Raw genomic sequence first — 8604 nt, 5'->3', positions numbered from 1 at the left:
CATCAGCCACAGCCCCTCTCCTTCCCCATGACATCACCACCGAACCCTACTATTGGCTAAGAGGAATGGCAGCATCCAGCCCTGGCAGCCTATCAGGTGAGAGAGTAGGGAGGGGAAGGGCTGTTAACCCTTTTTGGGTTGTATACTGCAGGGGGCATCATCCAGAATTATACACTAGAGTAGGGAGGTGTGTGTGTGTGTGAGGGAGAGAGAGATGTGTGTGTGTGTGTGTGTGTGGTGTGGTGTGTGTGAGGCAGGCAGCACGCGAGATGACTCAATTATTTCCATCTCCCTGACTGTAAACAGAGGACCAAGAGAAGTACTTAGTGTCATTATCATCTCTCTCTCTCTCTCTCTCTCTCTCTCTCTCTCTCTCTCTCTCTCTCTCTCTCTCTCTCTCTCAGTGCTTTTTGGCATGGGAAACATACACTACCGTTCAAAAGTTTGGGGTCACCTAGACATTTCCTTGTTTTTGGCTGGCTCTAACCAGAATAGAAAGAGGAGTGGGAGTCCCCCGTGCACGACTGAGCAAGTGGACTAGAGTGTCTAGTTTGAGAAACAGATGCTCACAAGTCCAAGGTGTTGATGGGTATTATATTGTGGTGTTGATGGGTATTATATTGTGGTGTGGTGTTGATGGGTATTATATTGCGGTGTTGATGGGTATTATATTGTGGTGTTGATGGGTATTATATTGCGGTGTTGATGGGTATTATATTGCGGTGTTGATGGGTATCATATTGTGGTGTGGTGTTGATGGGTATTATATTGTGGTGTTGATGGGTATTATATTGTGGTGTTGATGGGTATTATATTGTGGTGTTGATGGGTATTATATTGTGGTGTTGATGGGTATCATATTGTGGTGTTGATGGGTATTATATTGCGGTGTTGATGGGTATCATATTGCGGTGTTGACGGGTATTATATTGTGGTGTTGATGGGTATTATATTGTGGTGTTGATGGGTATTATATTGTGGTGTTGATGGGTATCATATTGCGGTGTTGATGGGTATTATATTGCGGTGTTGATGGGTATTATATTGCGGTGTTGATGGGTATTATATTGCGGTGTTGATGGGTATTATATTGCGGTGTTGATGGGTATTATATTGTGGTGTTGATGGGTATTATATTGTGGTGTTGATGGGTATTATATTGCGGTGTTGATGGGTATTATATTGCGGTGTTGATGGGTATTATATTGCGGTGTTGATGGGTATTATATTGCGGTGTTGATGGGTATTATATTGCGGTGTTGATGGGTATTATATTGCGGTGTTGATGGGTATTATATTGCGGTGTTGATGGGTATTATATTGCGGTGTTGATGGGTATTATATTGCGGTGTTGATGGGTATTATATTGCGGTGTTGATGGGTATTATATTGCGGTGTTGATGGGTATCATATTGTGGTGTTGATGGGTATTATATTGTGGTGTTGATGGGTATTATATTGTGGTGTTGATGGGTATCATATTGTGGTGTTGATGGGTATTATATTGTGGTGTTGATGGGTATTATATTGTGGTGTTGATGGGTATTATATTGTGGTGTTGATGGGTATTATATTGTGGTGTTGATGGGTATTATATTGTGGTGTTGATGGGTATTATATTGTGGTGTTGATGGGTATTATATTGTGGTGTGGTGTTGATGGGTATCATATTGTGGTGTGGTGTTGATGGGTATCATATTGTGGTGTGGTGTTGATGGGTATTATATTGCGGTGTTGATGGGTATTATATTGCGGTGTTGATGGGTATTATATTGTGGTGTGGTGTTGATGGGTATCATATTGCGGTGTTGATGGGTATTATATTGTGGTGTTGATGGGTATTATATTGCGGTGTTGATGGGTATTATATTGCGGTGTTGATGGGTATCATATTGCGGTGTTGATGGGTATTATATTGTGGTGTGGTGTTGATGGGTATTATATTGTGGTGTGGTGTTGATGGGTATCATATTGTGGTGTTGATGGGTATCATATTGTGGTGTTGATGGGTATCATATTGTGGTGTTGATGGGTATCATATTGTGGTGTTGATGGGTATTATATTGTGGTGTTGATGGGTATTATATTGTGGTGTTGATGGGTATTATATTGTGGTGTTGATGGGTATTATATTGCGGTGTTGATGGGTATTATATTGCGGTGTTGACGGGTATTATATTGCGGTGTTGACGGGTATTATATTGCGGTGTTGACGGGTATTATATTGCGGTGTTGACGGGTATTATATTGCGGTGTTGACGGGTATTATATTGCGGTGTTGACGGGTATTATATTGCGGTGTTGACGGGTATTATATTGCGGTGTTGACGGGTATTATATTGCGGTGTTGACGGGTATTATATTGCGGTGTTGACGGGTATTATATTGCGGTGTTGATGGGTATTATATTGCGGTGTTGATGGGTATTATATTGCGGTGTTGATGGGTATTATATTGCGGTGTTGATGGGTATTATATTGCGGTGTTGATGGGTATTATATTGCGGTGTTGATGGGTATTATATAGCGGTGTTGATGGGTATTATATAGCGGTGTTGATGGGTATTATATTGTGGTGTTGATGGGTATTATATTGTGGTGTTGATGGGTATTATATTGTGGTGTTGATGGGTATTATATTGTGGTGTTGATGGGTATTATATTGCGGTGTTGATGGGTATTATATTGCGGTGTTGATGGGTATTATATTGCGGTGTTGATGGGTATTATATTGCGGTGTTGATGGGTATTATATTGCGGTGTTGATGGGTATTATATTGCGGTGTTGATGGGTATCATATTGCGGTGTTGATGGGTATTATATTGCGGTGTTGATGGGTATCATATTGCGGTGTTGATGGGTATTATATTGCGGTGTTGATGGGTATTATATTGCGGTGTTGATGGGTATCATATTGCGGTGTTGATGGGTATTATATTGTGGTGTTGATGGGTATTATATTGCGGTGTTGATGGGTATTATATTGCGGTGTTGATGGGTATTATATTGCGGTGTTGATGGGTATCATATTGCGGTGTTGATGGGTATCATATTGCGGTGTTGATGGGTATTATATTGTGGTGTTGATGGGTATTATATTGCGGTGTTGATGGGTATTATATTGCGGTGTTGATGGGTATTATATTGCGGTGTTGATGGGTATTATATTGCGGTGTTGATGGGTATTATATTGTGGTGTGGTGTTGATGGGTATTATATTGTGGTGTTGATGGGTATTATATTGTGGTGTTGATGGGTATTATATTGTGGTGTTGATGGGTATCATATTGTGGTGTTGATGGGTATTATATTGTGGTGTTGATGGGTATTATATTGTGGTGTTGATGGGTATTATATTGTGGTGTTGATGGGTATTATATTGTGGTGTTGATGGGTATTATATTGTGGTGTTGATGGGTATTATATTGTGGTGTTGATGGGTATCATATTGTGGTGTTGATGGGTATTATATTGTGGTGTTGATGGGTATTATATTGTGGTGTTGATGGGTATCATATTGTGGTGTTGATGGGTATTATATTGTGGTGTTGATGGGTATCATATTGTGGTGTGGTGTTGATGGGTATCATATTGCGGTGTTGATGGGTATTATATTGTGGTGTTGATGGGTATTATATTGTGGTGTTGATGGGTATTATATTGTGGTGTTGATGGGTATTATATTGCGGTGTTGATGGGTATTATATTGTGGTGTTGATGGGTATTATATTGTGGTGTTGACGGGTATTATATTGTGGTGTTGACGGGTATTATATTGTGGTGTTGACGGGTATTATATTGTGGTGTTGATGGGTATTATATTGTGGTGTTGATGGGTATTATATTGTGGTGTTGATGGGTATTATATTGTGGTGTTGATGGGTATTATATTGTGGTGTTGACGGGTATTATATTGTGGTGTTGATGGGTATTATATTGTGGTGTTGATGGGTATTATATTGTGATGTTGCAGCCCTCTGATCTGTTTTCACCTCACATAACCCTCATAATATTATAGGTACCAGATGACGTTGCCACGCTTTCTGCAGGCAGGAGATGAAAACGCATTGAGAGAGAGACAGTGGGAGGAATAGAAGGGAGAGGTAGTGGAAGACAGAATGACAGATGAGGGAGTGGGTCATTTCAGGGCGTGCCCTATTGTCACTGCCCTATGCTCTAACCTCACTCCTCCTATTCTCTCCTCTCTGTTCAACTCTACTTGAGCCTATAGCCTCTGACAGGAAACACACGCCTCAGATCAGACGTCACACACGTCCTGGAAATGAGCTCACGAGAGAGAGAGAGAGAGAGAGAGACCGGGGAGACGGGAGGAGAGAGAGAGAGAGCAGGGTAGAGGGGAGAGGGGAGGAGAGAGAGAACGGGGAGAGGGGGAGGAGAGAGAGAATGGGGGCGACTGAGAGAACGGGGAGATTGGATAGGGGAGAGGGGAGAGAGAGAACGGGAGAGAGAGAGAACGGGGGAGAGGGGAGGAGAGAGAGAGAGAACGGGGAGGGGGGAGGAGAGAGAGAGAGAGAATGGGGGAGAGTGGAGGAGAGTGAGAGAACGGGGAGATGGGAGAGGGGAGAGAGAGAACGGAGGAGAGGGGAGAGGGAGAACGGGGAGGGGGGAGGAGAGAGAGTAGGAGATCATCTGAGGAAGAAACATCAGGAGCAGATCTATGTTAAACTGGCTGTGTGTGCGTGTGTGTGTGTTTGTGAGCAGATAGTAGCAATACACACATACTAGAATGCACACCCACTCTCTCTTTCTCTCTCTCTAGCCATAAGACAAAACAGATAGGTCGGCCAGAGAGAGGGCTAGTGGGAAGCAATCTAAAATCTGATGTCATCCCTGATGCTTCACAATGAGATCATCTTCAATTAAATTATCTAGGGCACACTGACTCTACGACGCTGACTCTGCGACGCTGACTCTGCGACGCTGACTCTGCGACGCTGACTCTGCGACGCTGACTCTGCGACGCTGACTCTGCGACGCTGACTCTGCGACGCTGACTCTGCGACGCTGACTCTGCGACGCTGACTCTGCGACGCTGACTCTGCAACGCTGACTCTGTAACGCTGACTCTGTAACGCTGACTCTGTAACGCTGAATATATGACGCTGAATATATGACGCTGACTCTGTAACGCTGAATATATAACACTGAATATATAACACTGAATATATAACACTGACTCTATAACACTATAAAACTGCGTTACCAGTGAATACGCTGAGTGATGCAATGTAAATTGAAGGGTTTTTACAGTATTGTCATCGTGATATCATTGATACGTATTATATCTGTATCTGACCAGGTCGTTCTGTTGAGCTGACCAAACCTTCCTGTATCAGACTGTTGCCATGGTTAATCTATACCTCTATTAACTGTCAGTCTGACAGATCTAATCTATACCTCTATTAACTGTCAGTCTGACTGGTCTAATCTATACCTCTATTAACTGTCAGTCTGACCGGTCTAATCTATACCTCTAACTGTCAGTCTGACAGATCTAATCTATACCTCTATTAACTGTCAGTCTGACTGGTCTAATCTATACCTCTATTAACTGTCAGTCTGACCGGTCTAATCTATACCTCTAACTGTCAGTCTGACTGGTCTAATCTACATCTCTAACTGTCAGTCTGACAGGTCTAATCTATACCTCTATTAACTGTCAGTCTGACTGGTCTAATCTATACCTCTAACTGTCAGTCTGACTGGTCTAATCTATACCTCTATTAACTGTCAGTCTGACTGGTCTAATCTATACCTCTAACTGTCAGTCTGACTGGTCTAATCTATACCTCTATTAACTGTCAGTCTGACTGGTCTAATCTATACCTCTATTAACTGTCAGTCTGACAGGTCTAATCTATACCTCTATTAACTGTCAGTCTGACTGGTCTAATCTACACCTCTATTAACTGTCAGTCTGACAGGTCTAATCTATACCTCTATTAACTGTCAGTCTGACAGGTCTAATCTATACCTCTAACTGTCAGTCTGACTGGTCTAATCTATACCTCTATTAACTGTCAGTCTGACTGGCCTAATCTATAACTAATAAACTGTCCCCTAGTCACAACCTTGCCCGGCAAGAACAAATGAACTTTTGCTTAGGTGGGAAGGGGATGGGGAGGGGTATATCATTACCTGGGGTGTAATGCTCCTGCAGTACGGGCCATTCTGGCTTGGACAGGACCACCTACCTACTACTCCTCTATTTCATCAAGGTGGACCTGGACCCCACAGTCCCTGACGGACACGGTTACCGACCACAGCCGACGACTGGGTCAACTAGAGAACACAACAAAGTTTATCGACACCAAACTGTCGTCAACGGTTGCTCCGAGACCTCCGGCCCCAACGGGAAGGGCCGTAAAGACAGAAGACACGGTCCAGACCCTGGAGTGGAGAGTGGTAAGCCAACGAGGAGGATATCCAGGAGTTTGACACCGTATTCAAGAACCTGTTTGTGATTGCTGACTCTATCATGGACAGGGTGGTGGATCTTAGCAACCACATCAAGAAGATTAGGCTTGACGGGGGAGAACAGCAAGCCCTTCAACCGGATAGGAAGTGAAGATGTTGGGGCGGAGCAAGGACGACTGCTCCGTCTGTACCTCAGTAGAACAAGACCTGCGGTTATTCACCAACAGCGCCCTCAGGAGGTGGCAGGCGGCCGGTATCATTAGCTATAACCACCACTGTTGTACAGGTTTACTACCCAGAATGACTCTGTGAAGAGGCTGGGTCGTGACACCCTGTGTAATTACCTGTGGCACTGTCGTTACCTGTGACCCACTCTGTCGTTACCTGTGACCCACTCTGTCGTTACCTGTGACCCACTCTGTCGTTACCTGTGACCCACTCTGTCGTTACCTGTGACCCACTCTGTCGTTACCTGTGACCCACTCTGTCGTTACCTGTGACCCACTCTGTCGCTACCTGTGGCAAACCCTATGTCGCTACCTGTGGCAAACCCTATGTCGCTACCTGTGGCAAACCCTATGTCGCTACCTGTGGCAAACCCTATGTCGCTACCTGTGGCAAACCCTATGTCGCTACCTGTGGCAAACCCTATGTCGCTACCTGTGGCAAACCCTAAGTCGCTACCTGTGGCAAACCCTAAGTCGCTACCTGTGGCAAACCCTATGTCGCTACCTGTGGCAAACCCTATGTCGCTACCTGTGGCAAACCCTATGTCGCTACCTGTGGCAAACCCTATGTCGCTACCTGTGGCAAACCCTATGTCGCTACCTGTGGCAAACCCTAAGTCGCTACCTGTGGCAAACCCTATGTCGCTACCTGTGGCAAACCCTAAGTCGCTACCTGTGGCAAACCCTAAGTCGCTACCTGTGGCAAACCCTAAGTCGCTACCTGTGGCAAACCCTAAGTCGCTACCTGTGGCAAACCCTAAGTCGCTACCTGTGGCAAACCCTAAGTCGCTACCTGTGGCAAACCCTAAGTCGCTACCTGTGGCAAACCCTAAGTCGCTACCTGTGGCAAACCCTAAGTCGCTACCTGTGGCAAACCCTAAGTCGCTACCTGTGGCAAACCCTAAGTCGCTACCTGTGGCAAACCCTAAGTCGCTACCTGTGGCAAACCCTAAGTCGCTACCTGTGGCAAACCCTATGTCGCTACCTGTGGCAAACCCTATGTCGCTACCTGTGGCAAACCCTATGTCGCTACCTGTGGCAAACCCTATGTCGCTACCTGTGGCAAACCCTATGTCGCTACCTGTGGCAAACCCTATGTCGCTACCTGTGGCAAACCCTATGTCGCTACCTGTGGCAAACCCTATGTCGCTACCTGTGGCAAACCCTATGTCGCTACCTGTGGCAAACCCTATGTCGCTACCTGTGGCAAACCCTAAGTCGCTACCTGTGGCAAACCCTAAGTCGCTACCTGTGGCAAACCCTAAGTCGCTACCTGTGGCAAACCCTAAGTCGCTACCTGTGGCAAACCCTAAGTCGCTACCTGTGGCAAACCCTATGTCGCTACCTGTGGCAAACCCTATGTCGCTACCTGTGGCAAACCCTATGTCGCTACCTGTGGCAAACCCTATGTCGCTACCTGTGGCAAACCCTATGTCGCTACCTGTGGCAAACCCTATGTCGCTACCTGTGGCAAACCCTATGTCGCTACCTGTGGCAAACCCTATGTCGCTACCTGTGGCAAACCCTATGTCGCTACCTGTGGCAAACCCTATGTCGCTACCTGTGGCAAACCCTAAGTCGCTACCTGTGGCAAACCCTAAGTCGCTACCTGTGGCAAACCCTAAGTCGCTACCTGTGGCAAACCCTAAGTCGCTACCTGTGGCAAACCCTAAGTCGCTACCTGTGGCAAACCCTAAGTCGCTACCTGTGGCAAACCCTAAGTCGCTACCTGTGGCAAACCCTAAGTCGCTACCTGTGGCAAACCCTAAGTCGCTACCTGTGGCAAACCCTAAGTCGCTACCTGTGGCAAACCCTAAGTCGCTACCTGTGGCAAACCCTAAGTCGCTACCTGTGGCAAACCCTAAGTCGCTACCTGTGGCAAACCCTAAGTCGCTACCTGTGGCAAACCCTAAGTCGCTACCTGTGGCAAACCCTAAGT

The sequence above is a fragment of the Salvelinus fontinalis genome, chromosome 27 (assembly GCF_029448725.1).
Source record: "Salvelinus fontinalis isolate EN_2023a chromosome 27, ASM2944872v1, whole genome shotgun sequence".
Classification (NCBI taxonomy): domain Eukaryota; kingdom Metazoa; phylum Chordata; class Actinopteri; order Salmoniformes; family Salmonidae; genus Salvelinus; species Salvelinus fontinalis.
This window is presented reverse-complemented; position numbering follows the sequence as displayed.